A 24,018-nucleotide genomic window follows, 5' to 3' on the forward strand; every position below is an offset into this window, starting at 1 on the left:
CAGGAGTCCTCCATCTGCACCCGGTGAGTGAGGGCTGCGCAGGGGGACATGGCCGCATTTCGCTACCGCTCCCACGAGAGGGGTATCTCCTATTTTTAGAGCCCATGTGCTCCAACGTGTGACATATTCATTTAAAGAGCCCCCCCAAGAGGGGCTGCATAAGGGGCACCCTGCCATTGCTTAAGTTCATGAGCGGCCCCATCTGGCAGCGGGCCGCTCCAACGAAGGGCCTAATTATTGTTAAAGGGCCCGAGGGGCCCGTGCCTTCCCTTCCAGGTGGCCATGTTCACAGTTGCCCTGCAAGAGCGCAGGCAACTGCAACGTTGAGGCATTTGTTTCCAGAAGTCCCTAAGTGGGGCTTCTGTGGCACCGCGAGTGCCAGTGCCGGTTCTGTCTCCAGCTGCACCGCAGTGGCGGGCAGCTGCAACTTGGGGGGCAGATTGTGGTAAGAAGCCCCAGTGGGGGCCCAAGAGGCACCAGGAGTGCCAAGCTTCATTCGTGCATCTTCCCCAGCTGCCCTGCGAGAGCGCAGGCAGCTGCAATGTTTGGGGGCACATTCATTTTATTAGAGTCCCAGTGGGGGACAGAGGGTGTCAGTGCCCATCTTCGTGATTTCACAGCTTCCCAGCAACTAGTGGGCAGCTGCCACGTTTAGGCCTGATCTTTTGCTTTGCTGCTTTTGCTGCGTGCGCAGCCAGCCCGGACATTCTGGACATCGGGCATTTGAGCCCCTGTGAGAGGCCAGTTGGCTTTGGGCCCGGTTCAGTGTGTTATGCCCCCGAATGGGGCACACTGTTTTTAGGCTAATCTGTTGCCTAGGGTGTTTACGCTTGTGATGCCTAATGTGATGCTATGGTGTTTATGCATAATGTATTTATGCCCCTGAGGTTTATGCAGAATATGTTTTAGGCCTAATGTGAGGATTATTGCACAGTGTGATTTACGTTGCAGGATCTAGGCCTTAGTTCAGTATTTCACCAGTAGTTACTGATTGTGCTCTACATTTATTACTTGTTCTACATTTACATTTGGTGATTTGTGATTGTTCTGGCAGTGGCCCAATTGGCCCTGTCAGGTGTATATAATCCCCTGTAGATACTGCCCAGTGCCAGTTGGCACAGTATATATTATGTGATTATCATCTAATGGGTTTATTATAATACAAAGGCTATTTTTATATATAACCTTGTGTGGAGTTCCATTTGTGGTGTGCCTGGGGTGTTGTTGCTGTGTGCGTGCGCAAACGCTTTACACATTGCCTCCGAGCCAAGCTACCAAGGGGGTGAGCAGGCGTTATCTTTGGTGTGTAACTTCCTTGCCCTGACTAGAGTGGTGGTTTCTGCCTGGCTTTGGCGCAAGCCTTAGCCAACCAGAAATCCCATTTCTAACATTGGTGATCTGCGGTGGGATTAGGACTTGTGTTTGCGCAGTACCACAGCGACAACTAGCTGCACTACAAAACTCTGCATTTAGAAAATCACGTGTTTGGGGATTATTGTTTCTGAATTTTATTTTATTGTTTCTCCTAAGAGTGTCATTTGTAGATTGTGTACTCTTGCTTCAGCTCAAACAGCTAGGTACCCTGTGTTGCACGTGTCCCTGAGCGTCCTGCCAAAATGGAGTCTGCTTTTAATTTCTGTGGTCTGTTTAGATACAGTATGGGGGAGTTGGTTGAGTTTTGTGAGGAGTGAGATATAGCAGTGAGTGGGTCAGACTCCTAGTCAAAACTTAGGGAAAACCTGATCCAATGGCAGAAGGATGAATGGGAACGTGAGCGCAGTGAGGAGGAGAGGGCCCGGGTCGCACGCCAAGAGGGTGGTGGGTCTGAGGGGAGCCCTGAGGAGTCTGAAGAGGAGGAAGAAAGTGACAGGACAGGGACGCCAGAAGATAGTGAGGACCCCACGGATAGGGAGTCCCTTGCTAGGTCCAGTGTTGGGGGCAGCGTCCCATCCCTTTCCCTGTCCCCAGAGGAGTGGGTAGATAGGAGGGAAGAAAGGGAGCATCAGCTGGCTTTGGAGAAGCTCAGGTTAGAGCATGCCAAGGAGATTGCGCAGCTGGGTGTGGAGGAGAAAAAGTTTGGGACCGAGAGGGTCTTGGCGCAGGAGAGGATGGCGGAGGCTGAGAGGGCCTTCGCCAGGGAAAAATTAGCTCTGGAGGGTAGATTATCCCCTGAGCGCATTTGTGGTTTTCTGGATTCACCAGTAAGGGTGGGATCCAGTGGTGGCAGCGATATAGAGTCCAGTGCAGGAAGTCTCATTCCCAATTTCCAAAGTATGGTACCTTGTCCCCAAGAAGAGGTGTACAGGTTGAAGTTCAGGGACAGTAAGACACTGTCTCACCAGGCTTGGGGAGAGTTTGCGGATGAATGTAATGATGCACTGGTTGATTGGATAAGGGTTAACTCGGAACAGGATTTTGAAGGACTGTTCAATCTGGTTATCAAAGAGCAGATGCTCAGTCGTTATTTTCCAGGGTTGCGCCAACACCTGTTGAGGTGTACCTCCTTTTTTCCTTGGGACCTTGCAGAGGAAGCAGACCGCTGGGAAAGTGCCCAAGATTCTGATGAGGCGTGGGAGAGTGATTCCAAAAGTAGTGGCTCAGGTATCTTCCCGTCCTGTATTGAGGCAGAGGATCAGAGTAGCCCAGCTAGGTCCCAGTGTAGCGAGAGGGGTGTAGGGGCTCACGTTCTGTCTCAGTGGAGTGTGGGACTGAGTGTTCCCAGGTGCCCGAAACGCAGTCTCAGAACCTGGATGGTTTCTTCAGGGAACACCAGGTTGGGGACCTAGGCTGTCCTGTTAGTCCATTTGCGGAGGATATCCTAGTGTCTAGAGAACCTGGAGCGTCTGTAAATAGAGCCCCAGTGGTTCTGGTGTCTGGCGATGCTGCTCCAGTAGGGAGGGTAGAGAAGTCCGAATTGAGGGGTGAATGGGGGATGTGTTCCCCAGTGGAAGAACGAGTGGGTCAGGGACCAGCCAGTAGGGCTGAATTCCCTTGGAGTGACCACGGTGACACCACTTCTGTTCTGGGGGTTCTTCGTGCACTGTCAGGTGGACAGGGGACGGGAGATCTGCGCCAGGCAAACGGTCACGCAACATATGAGTCAGGTGTTACCCTCAGGGGGATACTGTGTGAGTCCCCAGAAGTCCTGGCGTGCCAGGCAAGTACTCCGCCAAAGGGTTTAGACCCAAGGTTGAGAAGCCAGGTTCAGGATCAGCCTGACCTAGAGGGAAGGACAACTGTAAGCAATGTCCTGACCGATGTAGCTGCTAGGGGCACCACTCCAGTTGGGATGGTGCCAGACTCTGGAAGGGGGTGCAGAGGGAAGGAGTCCTCGCCTCTGACCCCGGTGCAACCTGAGGGGTTAAACCCTAGGTTAGGAGACCAGATCTTGGAAAGAGGTCCTGAACTGGTGGGAGAGTTGTGTTATGAGGGTGCCTCTCAGAGGAAGAGAGGACGGAACCCTAGAAGAAGAGGTAGGGGGAGGAGAGCCTCGCCCGTGACTTTTGGTCAGCTTGAGGGTACAGACCCTTAGCTGGAGGATCAGTGGCAGTTTAGAACTACTGCCCTGATGAGGGGAAGAGTGGAGAATGGGTACTATGTGCAAGGGCTACTACCCCCCACTCTGTGGATAGGCAAGGACCAGTGGCATCTGAATGGCCTAGGGCCTGGTTCTGGCCACTGACAGCTAAGGAGTATCAGTGGGGTAGCCCAGTTGGTCCGCAGAGCTTTTACAGAGGAAACCACGTGGGTTCAGACTGGCATAGAACCGGAGGGTGTCCCTGCCGTTGCGGGCCCGTGTCCGTGTTCTATCACCCAAAGCAGGGAAGCCCATCACGGTGGTGATTGGTCTGCCCTGCGTTTTGGCTGGAAGGGGGTTGTGTTGGACTTGGCCCTTTTGGCAGGTACACCCCTAAACTTTTTTTCCTTTTAATGTGACCTGAGGTTAGTTGTTTTTGGCTTCTGCGCACTTTCGCACTGTGGCCCAGTGTAAAGCGCGTGCGCACTCTGAGTGTGTGTGGTGAGACTGGTCTGCCCTCCCATAGGAATGCATGGGGGATATGTGTGTCCATGGTAGTTCCTGATGTGAGAGGAGTGCAAGGGCGAGTTTGGTATGTGTGAACTTGTGAGAATAAATGCTGCGCGATGGTGTGCGCAGATTTATTGAGACTGGTGGAGAAGTGCCACTTTTAGTGTACAGTGTGATGTGAATTGCCTGTCTGGCTTGTGATTGATGGGTGCTGGATGGTGTGGGGAATTCCAGGAGCCAGGATGGGTCTGCCTGGTGGTGAATGGAGAGATCTGCATGTAGATGGGAGGGAGGAGTTGCACCTGGGACCTGAATAGGGCTGTGCCTTCCCTACACAATGCTGGCTCCACCTCCTGTGGTGCGTCTGATGTCCCTAGCCTGTCCTGTGAATAGGGAGAGGGGCTGAGCAAAACAAAGTGCTCCAGAACCAGTTGTAACTGGTTCTCCCCATGCCCTACAGTTTGTGACAAAGGAAATGTGTGTATAAGAAGGGGCTGTGATCCCATGAGTGTTCTCTCTGTTGTGATGATCCTGACTTGAGGGGTCCTGCTGCTGCTGGGCTCCAGGAGTAACCACCACTAGGTACTTCCTCCCTGCTGGAGGGCCCTGTGAGCTGGCCTGCCTGGTCCCAGCCCTTTGCCCCCCCCCCTTTTTTTATCCTGAAGGGCTTACTTGGGACTACAGCGCCTGTGAGCGCTTTATTCTCCATTTGGAGAAGCGCTTTGTTTGCATCCTGAGGAGCGCCTTCATTTTTGGGCTGCAGCGCCGAGCTGCGATCGATCTCGAGGGAATCCTGACGTAAGGATTCCCCGCATTGCTGGCTTCTCGTAGCGGGAGCCCACCTCGCTTATTTTCTTGTAATTGGTCTGCGGGTGCCCACCCCGTGGGTACGCTCACTAGCGTGTGCCCACCCCGCTTTCTGGACCTTTAATGGAGCGGGTGCCCACCACGCATTGCACCAGAAGAAACAACTTCACCACCGCGGGCCCGATCGGCCCCACAGGAAGTCAGGCAGTGTGAGGCCAGACATGGGGCGGGACTTCCACTTCCCGAGGGAAGCCCCTCGCCCACTGCATCGCGAGACAAGAGGAGAAGTGAGGAGGAAGTGTCCGGGGCTCCCGTGAGCTGAGGGAGGCCCGCGTGTGGCAGCCCGGGTGAAGAATCCAAGGAATCCAGGCGGGAGCCCACCCCACGCTGGACCTGGACGAGAGGAGTGCGGCCGGAGCTGGTGCAGAGGGGGCACGAGGCACATTGTCGGTGCCTGCCCCTCCGCGCTGGGTGAAGCCAGGAGTCCTCCATCTGAACCCGGTGAGTGAGGGCTGCGCAGGTGGACACGGCCGCATTACGCTACCGCTCCCACGAGAGGGGCATCTCCTATTTTTAGAGCCCATGTGCTTCAACGTGTTACATAATCATTTAAAGAGACACCCCAAGAGGGGCTGCATAAGGGGCACTCTGCCGGTGCTTAAGTTCATGAGCGGCCCCATCTGGCAGCGGGCTGCTCCAACAAAGGGCCTAATTATTGTTAAAGGGCCCCGAGGGGCCCGTGTCTTCCCTCCCAGGTGGCCATTTTCACAGTTGCCCTGCAAGAGCGCAGGCAACTGCAACGTTGGGGAATTTGTTTCCAGAAGTCCCTAAGTGGGGCTTCCGTGGCACCGCGAGTGCCAGTGCCGGTTCTGTCTCCAGCTGCACCGCAGTGGCGGGCAGCTGCAACTTGGGGGCAGATTGTGGTGAGAAGCCCCAGTGGGGTCCCAAGAGGCACCAGGAGTGCCAAGCTTCATTCGTGCATCTTCCCCAGCTGCCCTGCGAGAGCGCAGGCAGCTGCAATGTTTGGGGGCACATTCATTTTGTTAGTCCCAGTGGGGGACAGAGGGTGTCAGTGCCCATCTTCGTGATTTCACAGCTGCCCAGCAAGTAGTGGTCAGCTGCCACGTTTAGGCCTGATCTTTTGCTTTGCTGCTTTTGCTGCGTGCGCAGCAAGCCCGGACATTCTGGACATCGGGCATTTGATCCCCTGTGAGAGGCCAGCTGGCCTGGGGCCCGGTTCAGTGTGTTGTGCCCCCGATTGGGGCACACTGTTTTTATGCTAAACTGTTGCCTAGGGTGTTTACGCTTGTGATGCCTAATGTGATGCTATGGTGTTTATGCATAATGTATTTATGCCCCAGAGGTTTATGCAGAATTTGTTTTAGGCCTAATGTGAGGATTATTGCACAGTGTGATTTACGTTGCAGGATCTAGGCCTTAGTTCAGTATTTCACCAGTAGTTACTGGTTGTGCTCTACATTTATTACTTGTTCTACATTTACATTTGGTGATTTGTGATTGTTCTGGCAGTGGCTCAATTGGCCCTGTCAGGTGTATATAATCCCCTGTAGATACTGCCCAGTGCCAGTTGGCACAGTGTATATTATGTGATTATGATCTAATGTGTTTATTATAATACAAAGGCTATTTGTATATATAACCTTGTGTGGAGTTCCTTTTGTGGTATGTCTGGGGTGTTGTTGCTGTGTGCGTGCTCAAACGCTTTACACATTGCCTCCGGGATAAGCCTCACTACTCGTGCCAAGCTACCAAGGGGGTGAGCAGGGGTTATCTTTGGCGTGTAACTTCCTTGCCCTGACTAGAGTGGTGGTTTCTGCCTGGCTTTGGCGCAAGCCTTAGCCAACCAGAAATCCCATTTCTAACAGGTATGCATTGGGAATTTCCTTAATATCTGCTTCAGTGGTAATTTCTGATATGAAAGGGGTAGCGTGACCAAGTGTAGTATGTTTGGAATAGTGGTGATAAATCCTGCTTATTGGAGAAAGTGGATTTGTAATTACTATTTTAGAAATGCCACTTTTAGAATTGGGCATTTCTTTGTGCTTATGACTCTTTGTGCCCTCTGTGGTTGTGTATTCAACGTCTGGTTTAGATTGTTCGGAGCTGGGGGTGTGCATTTAGTCTAGACAGTCACAAGAGGGGTTGATGTGTGTCCTGCTGTTCCTGGGTGACTCATAGTTGGGCTGAATAGGCCTGGTCCTCATTTAGAGTGGTGAGAGGAATTGTCACCTGCACCTGAGTAGGGCTGTGCCTGCCTTTCACTCGCTATGATGTCGCAGCCCAGCCTCAGAGGAGTGGAGCTGGAGGATGAGAAGTGCTGTCCGCACTGCAAGAACCTCCTTCAGTGCCTGCAGGGAGGCTTCTAACTGACGCCGACAGGTTTTTAGGTCCTGATGTTATGATGTATGTTGTTTTTACCTGACATTTGTCAGGATAACAAGCATTATTCTAGGATTCACGTTATATGTGCAGTGATGGTGGGTATGTTTACTTGATTGCACTAACTTGTGATGTTAGAACAATTGGCTGGTATGTACTACAACCCAGTAGGTAAACGTTCCTGCTACTGAGAACTGTTTCCATAGGCGCCAAATTCTGTTGGGCTTGGGCGCTAGGAGTATTTCAGCGGAGGGGACCTATGTTTGTAGGGAGAGTGTGTGAGCTAAAGGGGCAGGGAGCAGAGAAGTGGAGGGCAGTGTAGCATCCGAGTGGCCCATGTGCAATGGGGCAGTGTTCGTGGCGAAGGGCCAAAGAGACTAGAGGGCAGTGAGTGTGCAAAGGCTGCAGGCAGTACTGAGTGCAAAAGGCAGGGTGAGAGCTAAGTGGGCAATGTATATGCAGAGGGGGTTGAGTGTAAACTCCAGGGCAGGGTGCAGAGGGGACAATGTGAGAGCAGAAAGGGCTTGGAGCTGAGAAGGCCGTGGGTGAGCAGAGTTAGAGAGTAGGCAGGGTTGGCTCAGAGCGAAGTCTGCACGGTGCACAGCGAGTTATAGTGTGACAGAGGCGCAGCAGCACAGGAGGGGTCCTGCACAATGCAGCTTCAGGACCAGGTTTAACTATTGAGACGCAAATCTAGGCACACAATAAAAGCCCTGAATGTGACTGAAAACCATTTCTGGGGACCCGCTCCGTGTATATTGGTCCTGGTGTTTGTTTCTTCCATTAGGCCTGTTTCAAAATGCTGACATAAGGTCAGAACAGTAAATTGAGGGGCTATGATGTGCACAGGATCGAACATTTTTGTTAAAGTAGTAGACCCGAGAAGGCATTTCACTGCCATTTGTTGCAAAGACTTACAGTCACCACCATGTTGCATTTTGGTGAATATACTATGAGACCTGGCACTTCTCCACTCCCATTTAGAAGACAAACAGTTTCCCTTTGGAGACTTGATATTATACGATACCGGGTGCACAAAAAGCAGTCATACACCACTGAGAGCCACCACACTCATGCCGTCCCTAGTCAAATAAATGCGGTACCTCAGAAGTATTAGATTACGAAGAGCTTTAATGTCACATACGAAAATACATATAATTCTGCAAGACCATAAGGTTACATACAGTAACTCATCTTTATATCGGTTGGTAGATTTAACAATGTTAACTAACACAATTAAAAACATCAGCAGCAAGTTTTGGCATAGACACTGAAAATATTTGTTTTGAAAAATCATGCAAGTTAGTTTTAAAAGATACTATTTTCTGACATGGGGTTTGACTTCCTTTCGCCTTGCACCAGAATCTGGCAAACCAAGCAGACAGAACCAGCGGCAACCGCGTCTAAACTGCACCTGCTGCACCCTCTGCTTGAGTGGCTCCCCTCCCCGGATTGTGCGGAGGCATAGGTGAGGTGGAATAGGGAAGACCACACTTGAAACTGTTTAGGCAAGGCCGGATAATCCATTCCCCCTCCTAGGGCAAGGGCAGAAATGCAACTGTAGGGCAGGAAGGCCCCACACTCGAAATCGGTGAAACTGCATCATCAGAAGAAAGCTGTGTGAGGCTGTTCATGTTTAAAGCGGAAAGCATGGACACCAATGCCCAACAAGCATTGGCATAGCCAATAGGTCTCGCTTTTGGGACCTTATAAGTGTTTAACTATGCAACAGTTGCATAACTAAATACTTATAAGGTTCCAAAAGCGAGACCTATTGGCTATGCCAATGCTTGTTTTTGGGTAGGCACGAAGAGCCACCCTCCCCCGTGTAATGCCAGCTGCTGCAACAGGGGGAGGGACGGACTCTGAGGAGAGAGAGCAGAGGAAGAAAGAGCAACAGAGAACCAGTCTGCCAAGTAGGTGCGAACGTTACTGCTAAAGTGAAAGTAATCATTTCGCGGGCGCTTTGATGTTCGCAGTAGCCGCGCGGCTCACTGAGAACATCAAAGCGCCCGCAAAATGTACACGCAGGCTGCCAAATGGTGCGCGCGCCTGGCGCACATGCACTGTAGGTGGGGGCCTGAAGAGCACTCGTTTGCACTTCCAAATCCCCGTTTTCTATAGCTCTCGACAGAGCAGCGCTAAAGCGCTGGCTCAGGCGAGACCTAAAAATGCCAGGGATAGTGAAAGTGACATCAGCTGCCCTTTGACACAGTGTTGACCCTAGACACTGTGGCTGAACCTCAACAGCCCCCTATTTGCTGCTGGTGGGCGCAGATAGGCTGTCTGTGACAACAATACCCTGCGGCCAGCCTATATATGTTTGCCTGGTCACTGTCCCCATTTGCTACGTCACAGTGAGTGTTACTGTCAAGAGGTGAAAGGCGTCCAATGTGTAGCACAGGGCACCCACAGGGGCCTAACACAGGCCCCTGCGTTGCAGAGAGGACCCCGCGCTCCAGGGGCCCCCTCACCCATTGGAGGCGGCAAGCGGCCTGCGGTTCCCAATCTGTGTGCTGTGGCACCCCGTTGCGCCATCATAACTAGCCAGGGGCGCCGCAAGCACTAATGGGAGTTCAGTGCTTTGAAGTCCTTAGGCTGTATGGGGATCGCGCTGCACTGCACTGAAGTTTTTCTCACATTTCACAATTCAGGCATATGACGGAATCAACAGCAAAGGAATCTTGTTGCTAAGGGTTATTTATCTTACGAGTAGTCGCTTCCTTTTAATGGTGCGACTAACTGCCGTAAGACCACGTTGCGTGCATGTCACAGTAGAGGTACTGCACAGAAGGCAGTTGTGTGTCCGATGGGAGCTATCGTTCTTTGAGTTAAAAGGCACAAGGTTCGCTATGGTGGCTCCGATAGATATGGAGCTGAAAAAGGTAACATGCAATTCTATATTTTAGTTACAGATTAGAACAACCGAAAGTACATTCAATCCTAAGTACGAAGACTGTAGCTTTGTTCCAGGCGCAAGATTGCTTGTATGTACCTTTATACCGGAACCAAGAAGAGATGCCTGCATATTATAACCGATACTCCAGTTTGCCATACGTAAACCCAGTGACGAAGGACACAGCCCATATTTTTCACTAAGCCCTCCCCATCATTCAAACAAGACGCATCTCCTTGTGCCCCACGTGTCTGGATGTTGGACAGTGTGGAACTGCGCAGTTTGCGGCAGCTATGCCCCTCTGCCTTATAGTTGCGCTGTAACGCTTAAAGGATAGACATGCCTATGTTCCTTGCATCTCTGCAACCGACTTTCTGCTTTGGAACAATCGGAGCGTGCAGGTATCCCAGACACAATTTACTTTATCTTTGCCCGAAGAGCAGCACTCTGGGTCAAACGTGTCTCTGTTCCCATTTTTGTACAGGAGACCTATTTGGTAGAGTAATTTAACTGAGAAGGAGACCACATTCCTCGGCTTACAAACAGAACATAATGGGGACCTATACGCAGGGCTTTAAGTGGGCCAGTTCTTATATGCAGATGCCAAGACGGGTCCCTATTGGGGTCTCCCTTTTTGCACAAGGTACATCTTACCTCTGCAGCAATACCACCCTTCGCTGCCTTTGATGTAACTTCACAGAGACTCGTTATAGTTCTTTCACAGTCCTACCATTTCAGAACTGAAGCATTCTCAATATGCTATACTAGGAAGGCATGGTTGTTGCTGATTTATCTTATGCAACTAACAACCATTGACAAAGCCAATAGTACTGGCTTGCTTTAAGTGTAATGTTACTTGCTGTATTATATATCTGGATTTAATGACAGAAGTAGCAAAATACCAGTGGGGCGGCACACTAAGCTAAGCATAGATTTTCAGTTTATGTACTTTTTAAGCCAAGCCCTTAATTACATCGGCCACGACCCTTTCAGAGACCCTCCAGTTTTTTAATCCTGCTTAAAGCCGTGCTTATACGAGACCCTTTACAGAGGGGCCACACGCTGAGTCAAGGTATGTGCGCAGCCACCCTTTACCTCCCAACTGCTTTCTACATGACCCAGCGCCTACGTACACAGACACTCAATGCGTGCTTCACCCTACACACAGACAACGCTGGGTCTGGTGGGGTAATCGCTACTTGATGCATGCCTGCACAGTTCTCCATGTAGCCTGTGCGAGAGCACTTTGAAATACTTGCCATGATTAGGCACATGTTGTTACCTGCAATGTGCCCATAATCCCCAGGCTTTGCATGTTTTGATTTTTGAGCATCCAGGGATTTCACCTTGAAAGCGACTGTTTACGCTCTGGGGCTTCAAGAGCCAACTGTACTTGACATAGTTCTCGTTGTCTAACACTGTTTGCCTGAAAGCAACGGTGTGCACTGATGCATGAGATGACGAGCACTGAACATGCCACAAGCACTGTATATGCCTCTTCCTGGTGTCTCCTGGTATCTCCGCGCCTAGATAAATCTCACTCTGGAGTTTCCCACCTTGTCATCCCACTATTCTTGTGGCATTAGATTGTCAAGACAGAGTAGTGGATAGCACCACAGCAGCTATCACAGGCTGTTCGAAGGATTTTTCAAAAACCAATGTCAGACTCGCCGAATCCAACAGAAAAACACATGTAAATGATCAAACGAAATCTTTGTAATTCCCATACTAAGCACAAATCCATCAGTCAAACTATCTAACCTACCCTCCCTTTCAGACACTATGACAAGTAGGATGACATCTATGATTATAATACCTTCAGGCTTCATCTCAATTATTTTCAAGGAGAAAAATGGAAGTACACCCAAGGCAGGCATACACCCTCCCCATCTGCCAAAAAACAGTAACGTAATGGGGAGCTGCAGCCAGCGGCCAAGAAGTCAAGGGAGCCGCTGGTCTAAAAAGTCTGGAAACCCCCGCAAGATGTTCCTGGTGCCATCTGCGAATATGATGGCCCTAATTACCCCGTGGGCTCGCACGTCTAGGTCTATGGAAAATACATTTTGTGTATAAAGTTTAGCAAAACAACCAATTTGTAGCAAAGGCGCTAAATGTTTAAACTCTGCATAAGTGTTTCTGTGGTAATGCACAAACAAAAGGGGAATTAGTGTGACTAAATAGGTTTGATTTATGTATGTATGCTGCTGCTTGCTGTACTTGTTATTGTTTTACCCGTCACTTTGAAATATTTGCACCTTCATGCACAAGCACAAACCAAAAGGTCATTGGTTGACTAAAGTGGTTTGATTTTTGTATGCTGCTGCCTGCTGTACTCGTTACTCTTTTGCTAGTCACTTTGAAATATTTGAGCTTCAAAAAGGGAATTGTTAGTTTAAACTGGTTTGATTATTGTATGGTGCTGTAGTTGTTATTGTTTGCCATTTGCTTTGAAACATATGTGCCTTTATGCACACACCAAACAGGGAATTGTTTGACTAACCTGGCTTCATTTTTGCATACTGCTGGACTTGTTTTTATCATGCACTTTGAATGTATTTTCACGTTGATGCAAGAAGTTAATTGTTTTACTAAACATGATTGATTTTTGTTTATTGCCAGACTGGTGATTGCTTTATTGTGCACTTTGAAAGTATTTGCACTTTTCTTTTACTTTACCAACTACAGTTTGTACAGATTGTCAAAAGGTACTTGCTGATATGGTTAGTTTTATTCTACATGCAGTGTTATTTATGGTGTTGCTTGCACTTGTCTGTAATACGTGTGCCTTAAATCTTTTATTGACTGATACCGATTGTGTCCTCCGTGTGTACTGACTGGCGCGCTCATGTAAAGCCAGCCGCACTAATACTTCCGGGTCACGTTCCCGCTATATAAACATTAACACTTTTTGAAGTGCAGAGTGACTACTTGTCTAGATTTTGCCTACATAAAGTGAACAATACGTTAATTATAACATTTCTTCTTGAATGCTGCTAGTTTGTGACCTGTTTAGTTGTTTGTTTAGTTGTTTGCAGTTTAAATTAAAATAAAATCTGTGAGGTTCTCAGCATTGTATCTTGAAGTCTGTTATGAAGCTCTGTGGTTATACTGAATAAGCAGCTACCATGTTGTTGCTATATGACATCCCTTTATGAATATAATAACTGCACTTTCACAATTGCTTTATTAATCTTCTTGCTTCTCAAATTTGCTTGAAAATGCACCATTTACCCACTCTTTTTTCAAAATGTTCTCGGGGGGAGATCCCCCTCCCGAACCCTGCTTTAATTGCATGGTGCTCTCCCACAGAACGTTTACGCCTCACCACTTTCAATTGTCACTAGCCACCACTGATTGTCAGTCGAGTTTTTATGGAATTGCAGGTTTGGGTTTGTCTTTCAAAGTTTCATGTTATTGTCCATTAATGTCAATTCTAATTCAGACCCTTCACAGTTATTCTTCAGCCATAGGCAGTTCCTGAGACAATAGGACCGCTCTTTGGCATTGTTCTGATTGCTGCAGTTCCTGAGACAATAGGATCGCTCCTTGGCATCGTTCTGATTGCTGCCTCAGTTAAATAATCTGATTTTGACATTATTGTTACAAATGGCGTAGCTTATATGTTAAGAGTAATTCCCACTTTCTCATTAGAACTTTGAGAAAGACAATATAGAGGCATTTTGTTTAAATGTTGGAGGTTTCAAAGCAAAATATGCCAGATTTTTGGGCGGTGGGGCAAAGTGGTAGGTGGTGGGCCGGGCCGCCGGGGGGGCCCCCCCTCTATGTGTTTTGCAGGGGTGCCCCCTCAAGTTTCGTTACGCCATTGGATGGAGTTCAATAAATACATTTATCACACCATAAATTAAACAGGCACTATACACACATAAACACTTGTGAGTGGTCCTAAGTTATAAAGATGTGTTTTTCTTGTTTGGAATGTTCCACAGACACTGAAGATCAAACACAGTGGCAGCAAAATCATTCTGAATGCGCAAACTGTATTGGAGTTCCGAGATCTCTTCAGGGGATTGTGGAGTTGCTAATTATTTAATAGCTGTCACTGAGGTGTTGAGCCAGCAGTAACATTAGTAAAAAACAGTATCTTCTGCCCTCCCTTACTGTGCTGGTTAACCTGACTTATTTTCACCTCACTGACCGCAATGAAATAATTAACAAAACAAAGAGGTCATAGAGTGCCAACAGACTTTGCGTTACAGGGCTACATGGAAACCTAGGTGATGTGCAGAATTGCTTCAGAGAAACATATTCTGTCTGCCACTATTTAATCTCCAGGTTCCACTTCAAAATCTGGGATGGAACATTGTCCCCTGTAGCCCCCTCCAAAATCTGAGGGGATAAAGTCCTCCTGTTCCCTATGGTTCCTTCATCAATGCTCTTTGGTCCCAATGTTAACAATTCTGAAAACTGTTGGTGAACAGTGTAACTCCCCCAATAGTCTTTCCTAGACTCAGGAAACATTTCTAGAATGTACTGGAAGGCTTGCAGTGCTCCCAACATACCTCAAGAAGTTTTCAGAATAGTTTAAAATGTTCTTTAAAGTGAAACATTACCAGGTACCTCATTAGTTAGTATTCATCACTTTCTGAAGCATTCCAGGAAACAGGTATATGAAGGAGTTAAAGGTAGTTGTAGCTGATCCAGACACTTATATTCTTGTGATGTGTGGCTGAAATAAATTCCTTTTTATTGGATATCCAAGTAAACATTAACTAATGTTTCATAGAAAACAATTTATTGATCTATTGTTCTTAAGAATGTACGGTATACCTAATAGATCAGAGCTGCAAATGGTTTTCTGAAGATGGCTACCTCTATAAATGCTGACATGTAAGAAGAAAAACCATGGGGGATATTCACAAGGAAGTGGTGGAGAGAGGCATTAGCCTTCTTAGCTTAACGCCTCTCTCCGCCACTTTGGAAACGCAAGGCTGCACCATATTGGGGAGAGGAGTTGGCCCAATGGCTAAGGTGATCGACCTCGAATCGGGGTCGAGTCTCGGCAATGACGCTGAACATCCTGTGATTCTGGGCAAATCACTAAATCTCCCCATGCCTAACAAAAAAAAAGAATGTGTCCTCATGTAATGCAACTGGTGCTATGTAAAGTGCTCTGATACCCGATACCTTCGGGTCAAGTTCGCGCTATATAAAACTCCGTAAAAAGAAAAAATATATATATATATATTTTCAAGGATATGGTGCAGCCTTGCATTTCCCCTGCGATGGCGCTAAGTTTCACAACTTAGCGCCAATGCAAGCACCCTTGCACCAGAGTGCAAGGGTGTCTGCAAGTAGGAAGGTGTGTTTATGTGCAGGAAGGTGTCTCTTACTGCACATAAACAAAAAAAATGCCAGTTTGTAACTTACATGTGTGCTGCTTCATGCAGCACACATGCAAGTTACAAAACAGCATTTGAAAAAAAGGTTTGTTTATGTACAGGAAGGGACGCCTTTCTGAACATACACAAACCATGGCATTTTGCTTTTTCCATGTGTGCTGCACAAGGCAGCACGCATGGAAAAAGCAAAAATTAGGAGAAATAAAGCATTTCTCCTCGTATCGCCAACTTAAGACCAGGGTTTTCCTGGCCTTAATTTTGGCACTACCTCCTATTTACGCTGCCCTTGTGAATTTGGGGCAGCGTCAAAATCAATGGGTGATGCTCACCACAACACCACTGCATGCCCCTTTCACGCTAAACACAGCGTGAAAAGGGGCCTTATTCACAAGGCAGCGTTAAGCCACATTAAGTGGCTTAACGCTGCCTTGTGCATAAGGCAAGGCCCCTATCGCCACCAAAATGTCACTGAAAATGATATTGTGGTGGCGATAGGGGCTTGTGAATAAGCCCCCATGTCTCTGTAAGGTTGGTGTGAAAGAACCATAACAAAGGTGATACATTTTACCTTCACCAAGGTATTCTAATTTCGTAAGTGTTTTAACTATCACAGTGTCACAGCCATATCTTATTACAGCTTCGATTAAATGTCAGATTTTCTAGAAATGTTGTTTTCAAACATTATCATCTGCCATATAATTTCAAGCCTCAAAAGAACAAGGCATTCTTCATCAAACTGTTTGACCCCCACAGAATATTTCATAAATAACTGATGTAAATACAAAGGCACTTCCTTGCAATCACTTGAAAAGTCCCAGCCATCAAATCACAAAGATGACTCCCTTACTATGAATCATGTATCAAATACAAATTATTTTTTAAATTATAACTGCCTTTAATCCCGCCTTTTTTTTTCAATTCTTCAGACCACTTTGGTTCCCCTTGTTCACCTCCCCTTTGTAAATGAACACACCACCAGATTGACATGTACTTAGCTATAGAAGACACTCTCAAACAAAGCTCTCTCACAAATTGCTGGATGCCTTCATTTCTGTAGCCCTGCTCTCCATACCAAAATATTGAATTTTATTAAACAAATCTTTGATTTAATGAGCCCTAAAAGGGTGAAAATATAGAAAACTAGAAAAGGTATGTCAAGGTTAGAATAGCCTTACATTTTTATCTCAATCATAATCCATAAGAAAAGATGCTGAAGTCACCTACCAACAAAATGAAACTAAATATTTTCTAGAAAAGTGAAATAAATGTTTTCATTTTTCTAAGACGTAATAGATCATCAATCCTTCAAATGCTTTGAGTTTTCTTTTACGTTCACAACACCTTGATTTTGCTTTGACCCTTCAACAAAGTAAGCTCTAACCAAAATTAATAATAAATTAAGATCAATTAATCACTTTCAGGAACATAGCTGAAAGCATAACTGATTTTGGTAACCAGGAGAGAAGATTCTACATGGGCGCAGTACTCTTGCCACGGGAATGTACACAGAACAATTGTAACGAATTACCGGTGCTCCAACAGCAGAAAAGATTGGTTACCAATTCAATCTTATCTTTTCCCTCAACCGAAGGGATACTAATTCCATTAAAGACTACAGTGAGCACACAAAGTAAACTTTATAGTCCGTAATATATTGAAAAAGTCCAAAAGGGTCTTAGTCCAAGATCATGGTGTGCATTCAAATTTTTCAGTTCTCAAAAAGAAGCCTGGTATCGGTCTCTAGACACAGCTAGATGTCAGGTTTTCACAGCATAAACATCCAACATAAACAGCCTACACGTGTTTCGTTGTGCGGTGTAAAACTCACTTGACTTCTTCAGGGCTGCAATCCCAAGAAAAACACAATTACTCTACTGTTTAACATATCATGCCTGAATTATAGGAAAGAAGGTCATACACCAAGTACAGATAAAAAGACCCATAACCAAGTTATAATCGAAAACATGTGAAAAAGATAAAAACATGTCACTGAGGTTGTGAGTATTAGAGAGCAGAAGATACACTAACCAAATAATCCAAGTTCACCTGATAAAAATTCTTATTATAATTCAAATAAGTATGATGACCAAGCCGCATGAATTCTTTAAGGTCAGAATCCTGTAGTACACAAAAAGTTCAAAAAGTAAAAGGCAGCATCCCAAATCTCAGCTAACACTTCTAGATCTGGTCTATCTGAATCAAATATTCACCTTGTGGCTTCGTAAATCCTTCTTTGCAAGTCCACGTCCTTTTTCATGTACCATGCGTACTATTCTTCTGTCAAAATATACTGTCCTTTAATTCTAATAGAACAACAAAACAAAGAAATATATTGAAATTATATATAGTAGTACTTACACCCCAAATGTAGTGCTAAAAGTAACCTTCCCACAGAAGTTACTTGATAATCTCACCTAGAGTAATATAATTCATAAGAATTTTTATTAGGTGAACTTGGATTATTTGGTTAATGTATCTTCTGGTCTCTAATACTCACAACCTCGGTGACATGCTTTTATCTTTTTGACATGTTTTTGGTTATAACTCGCTTTTTATCTGTATTTGGTGTATCACCTTCTTCCCTATAATTCAGGCATGGTATGTTAAACAGTAGAGTAATTGTGTTTTTCTTGGCATTGCAGTCCTGGAGAAGTCAAGTGTGTTTTACACCGCACGATGAAATACGTGTTGACTGTTTATGTTGGATGTATATGCTGTGAAAACCTGACATCTAGATGTGTCTAGAGACCGATACCAGGCTTCTTTTCGAGAATTGGAAAATTTGAATAACCACCATGATCTTGGACTAAGAGCCTTTTGGACTTTTTCAATATACTACGGGCTGCACAGTTTACTTTAAGTGTGCTCACGGTAGTCTTTAATGTAAATAACTGAAAGCATAATTCTTTATCCTGATCCACGCGTGTTTACAATTTACAGGTTTTTCCTTTGCTCAGATATATTCCCCAGAAGTGTCCAAAAGACCCATAGTTGCCGCACTTGATCCTAAACTGTTCACTTTAATCAATGGTGTTGGGTTAAAAAACCTGCCAGTCATAAAGCTGCATACACCTCCTTGAGTTTGGTCCTCTTCACTTCCAGTTGTTTATCTTAATTTTTAGGAGGGCATAGTGAATGATCAAGAAATGTAAAGCATCGTTGAGTAATTCAATACTTGCAGTTCCTGTGCTGGGTCCAGGTCTGAAGCCAAGTAGAGGTTATTATGGAGTTCATTTTCTGCAACTATTTGTTTTAGTTTTACTTCTGCTTAGACTTCTAGACCTTGGGCTAGAAGAGGGAGGTTAGAAACTGGATTAAAATGGTACATCCACTGCAGCTCAGTTCCTTGTTTTTTTTTAACAAAGGTAAAAACAGGGCTGTTTTTAGAAAGTTTAATACTTCTCATTGGGTTGAAGATGGCATTAATCATGTCTGAGCACTCGAATGTAGATTATGATGAGTTTAGTGTGGTGTGGATGACATGGCTATTATTCAAAAACAACAAGAGAGTAAGGGCAAAGAATAACGGAACCACTCTTATTCCCCTTGAGTCAAGTATAAATATAACAACAAAAGAGTGTGTCCTAAGAAGAAGAAATGCCAGAAGAAGGCGTCACTACAGAATGGTAAAAGAACCCTCACTCACCGACCTAGTCGGTGACATGCTTCATCATAGGGTTCCACCAGAGATACCGAATGTATCTTTGCTGTGCTACGACGCTTCAATTATAGCGGAGCGTGTTGTGAATCCAAGGTGTTGTGTGAAAAAAATATGGTGAAATTTAAAAGAGGGGGCCTTTATCCACTCAACAATTTTATTTAGCGGAATCAAAGGCTCCTATTAAAAACAAGTGAAAAAATGGATGTCCCTAACTGGAATTAATTTGTCCAGTTACATCCAAACAAAGTGCATATGGTCAACATGTTTCAGCTTCTAGTAATTATTTTAACGAAGCTTTCGTCAGGACCTAAAGGAAAAACACCACGGCGGTATAAGCACGCTAAGACGCTGTGGCGTTTGTAGTGTACCAAAACTCACGGTTTGTGTAGAAACCTTCAAGTATTTCTCGGAAGGTCACAAAGTCTGAAAAGGATAAATGAGGATATATTCATTGTAAATACCATCTCATTACAAATGAAGCAACCCAAAATACTGACATCTATTGCTAACATTCATACAACAAGTGAAAGGAGGGTCTAAGGGAAAATAATTTAAAGACCAACCCAAGTCCAAATCCCCTATTCAAACTAATGCTACTACAAAGAGGGACCGGGGGTCTAAACAGGAGCACAGTAGGTGATGTGTCTGCTAACTGAAGGTCTTCTTTTATCCCTGGCAATCCGAGCTGAGAATGATTGCCATCAAATTATATCAAGTGATAGAGCTAAATTGTCAAGCCCTGTAAGTCATTGTTATCACGTGGTAATCTGCCACATCCCTGAGGGTGACCGTTAGAACGTAAGGGTCTCCTCCGTGGCGAGCTCAGGTGCTCTCCGTGGATGCCATTCCCCACCAAGGCAAACAATTCATGCCATCAAATGTGCAAAATAACATAGAAAAACTATGAAAAAACTAGTATGATAATTGGTTTATCTCCTTGTAGGTGATGATTGCATCCCGCATATGAAGGCTTCGCACCAATCGAGGTTGTATGGTTTTCTTACAGTGCTTAGAATTTTCTTTGGTTATTATGCAGTAGCTTCGATTTGGTCCTGATGAAAGCCTGGATCACTTCCACTTAGGCTGAAACATGTTGACCTCAGAGAAGGAGTCACAGTGCTCTACTATGAAGTAATAGCAGGAGCTCCTGATTTAACTCCTTCAGATTTTATTAGGTGTGAGGAAAGAGATATTGTTCTAACATCTTTTCTCATAACCTTTTTATTTTTTACCGCACTGCACCACATAGTTTTTTCATAGTTTTTCTATGTTATTTTGCACATTTGATGGCATGAATTGTTTGCCTTGGTGGGGAATGGCATCCACGGAGAGCACCTGAGCTCGCCACGGAGGAGACCCTTACGTTCTAACGGTCACCCTCAGGGATGTGGCAGATTACCACGTGATAACAATGACTTACAGGGCTTGACAATTTAGCTCTATCACTTGATATAATTTGATGGCAATCATGCTCAGCTCGGATTGCCAGGGATAAAAGAAGACCTTCAGTTAGCAGACACATCACCTACTGTGCTCCTGTTTAGACCCCCGGTCCCTCTTTGTAGTAGCATTAGTTTGAATAGGGGATTTGGACTTGGGTTGGTCTTTAAATTATTTTCCCTTAGACCCTCCTTTCACTTGTTGTATGAATGTTCTTGAGCAGCTTTCTGGCTGCGGGTCTGTTTCATAAACTACACTAGTTGGTAGTTTGATTCCACACAAGGTCACTGGGATTTTCCATTACTGCTCTCACCTTTTTACCTTCTCTTTAGACCTTTTTCCTGTTTGGGTGTCTCAGGACGCGTTTACTTTGACCTATAAAGATGGCAGAATTCAGTGGCTTAGCATACGATGATACAGTATATCAGGCGATTTTAGACAACATGCCAAGTATTTTGGACATAGCTAGTACTTCCGTGCCGGATACTAGTAATGACTGGGGTAAAGTTTTGCTCTTAAAAAAATCTCACTCACGGGCCTCTATACATGGCGCAATAATGGCGGAATATTTACGAGCCAACTGTGCCCCTCCAGGCTTGATAGTAAACAATGCACCAAGACTGTTTCTAGAGGACAAAACCTTCCGAAAGGATTGGTCATTGATAGCGTGGCGGTGCACGAGAGATTGGCTAATCTTAATAATTAGTACCGCTAAACGAGTTGCAGACTCTATCCTTGTAGAGATACAGGTATTGGAGGCGCAAATTAAAACCACTGTGACAGCAACCCTTTTTAAAAAGAACCTGGAAGAATCGAATAAGAACAATAAAGAGTTCAAGGACTCGATATTAATGGCCAAAATTGAAAAGTTCAAAAAGGACTTAGCAAAATTCAAACATGAGAAAGTATATCCTTATACGAGTGAAGACTACTCACCACCAGAATTCAGGAGCAATGGTAAAAGATATGGATCAACTTATTCTGGATCCAGCTCTGAGGATTTCTCGAGTGATACTGAGGAACCCACCAATCAGCGCCCTAGAATGAGAGGTAGAGGGCGAGGTTCGCGACCGTTTAATCAACGAGGTCCCTATAATCCACATTTTCAACAATGGTGGCAACCACCACCTCCTTGGGGTTTTCAAACACCTATGTTCCCTACCCCCATGACACCTTACCAAGCGACATATGAGGACCAGTCTTTTTTAGGCTATGGCCCTCCAAGGCCAAGAGGCAAAAGAAGAAACCCACAGGCCCAGGTCCATTGGGAGCCAAGCACTGGCCCACACACAGGGACCAGGAGCAACACAAGGAGAAACTCCGCTCAGACAGGCCCATAATAGAACCTAGTCTAGTAGTGAATTTGAGTAGACGCACCCTAGCCGAAGATGAAGAACGGGTGCTAAATAGAGGTCTAGGTTTCGTCACAACATCTGACGGCGATCCTTTCCAAATACAATGCGAGCTTGCCAAGTTTTTCCGAAAAATCAGGCTGCACTACTTCTTCCAGGGAAAAGAGACGACCACTACAGAGGATAGTGAACGGAACACTGGCTTAAGAACCAAATCAACGTTCAATCCTCCTAGTCATGCGGTCCCACCACAAGTCTTAGTCTTTGAAAATACAGTCAGAAGTGAGATCAGTGATTTATGCACTCAACGCAACCACAGTTACAAGAACTTATCACGATCGGAACAGCTGGCTCTCCAAACTTTAGCTAAAGATGAAGATATTATCATTAAGCCGGCGGACAAGGGCGGGGCTATAGTCATCCTAAATGCTGATGACTATAGAACTGAATGCCTTCGCCAATTACACGATGCCAATTCATACAGGCTATTGCATGATGACCCTACGAATAGATTAAAGACAACTATTCTTGAATGCAGTGAAGAGGCGCTCAATGAGGGATGGATCACAGCACAGGAAGCTCAATTTTTAACAACTGCATTTCCTGTCATTCCCTATTTTTATATCCTCCCGAAGATACATAAAGAGCAAAGACCCCCACCCGGAAGACCTATCATCTCGGGCCAGGGCTCTATTCTAGAGCCTCTGTCAACTTTTGTTGACTTTTTCTTGAGGCCCATAGTACAACAGATGCCGACGTATCTTCAGGATACCAAAGATGTACTGAGACTATTACCAACAATTGAATTTGATGAGGAAAAGGACTACTTGGTCTCTTTTGACGTAGAGTCCCTTTATACTTCCATTCCTCAGGATGAAACTTTGGAGACCATTATGTCCATTTTAGAGCGCACTGATCTACATTCCATAACCCCAGTTCATTTCATTATGACACTGGCACGCCTGGCCATGAAAGAAATTTTTTTTAAATACGAAGACTCCTTATACTTGCAAACCTCCGGGACAAGTATGGGAAGCGTCTTTGCGCCTAGTCTGGCGAATCTTTATGTGCATGCATTCGAACAGGACCACGTCCTAGCTCCCACCAATCCATTTTTTGCATCGATTCGCTTGTGGAAGCGATACATTGACGATGTCCTGGTTGTTTGGCGTGGAGACCTCGACTCCATCTCCGAATTCCATCAATGGCTGAATGCACAAAACGCTTTCCTCAATTTCACAATGGAAGCGAACAAAACCAGATTGTCATTTCTTGACTTGTCCATTTTTGCAACATCTCATGGGCTAGAGAGTGAGATTTACAGAAAACCGATGGCGAGAAACTCACTCCTTAGATATGATAGTCAGCACCCGAAGGCACTTAGAGATAATTTACCTTACGGGCAATTTCTTCGAGTGCGGAGAAACTGTTCTACAACGGAGGGTTTCAAAACTCATACCAAGTTGTTGATTACCAATCGCTTGGAAAGACATTACCCTCAGAGGCTGATCAGACGCGCCCTCAAGAGAGCTGCCAATAATCATCGTGAGTCTCTTCTAGAGCTTCCAATGCAAAAACCTCCTGTAGAAAGACTCACTTTCGTACACACTTTTAGTACACTTTCAAACCAAGTACAGAAGTGTATTAGACACCATTGGCGCTTACTGAATTCAAGCAAAGACAAGATTCCTCTTCCCTTGTTTGCATTTAAAAGAGGAAGTAATATCAAGGACAAATTGGTTCATACACGCCCTAAGACACCGTTACCTAGACAATTGGGTACGCTCTGGGGCTTACCGGCGGCCACCGGCCACCATCCCTGTGGCGAATGCTCAATCTGTTCGCAAACTTCACATTCAACGACCATTGATATAGGAACTGTCAAACCTTGGAATCAGTATTGCTTTACCAATTGCAACAGCAGTAATCTGATTTATTTGATCACTTGCCCGTGTAGAATTAACTATGTCGGGATGACAACTCGAAAGGTCAAGGCACGGATGTTGGAGCACAAAAGCACCTTTAGATGCAAGAAGCTCACCACTAAACTCATGAGACATTTTAATGAACATCAT

This window comes from Triturus cristatus, chromosome 2_2 (assembly GCF_964204655.1).
Source record: "Triturus cristatus chromosome 2_2, aTriCri1.1, whole genome shotgun sequence".
Taxonomy (NCBI): Eukaryota; Metazoa; Chordata; class Amphibia; order Caudata; family Salamandridae; genus Triturus; species Triturus cristatus.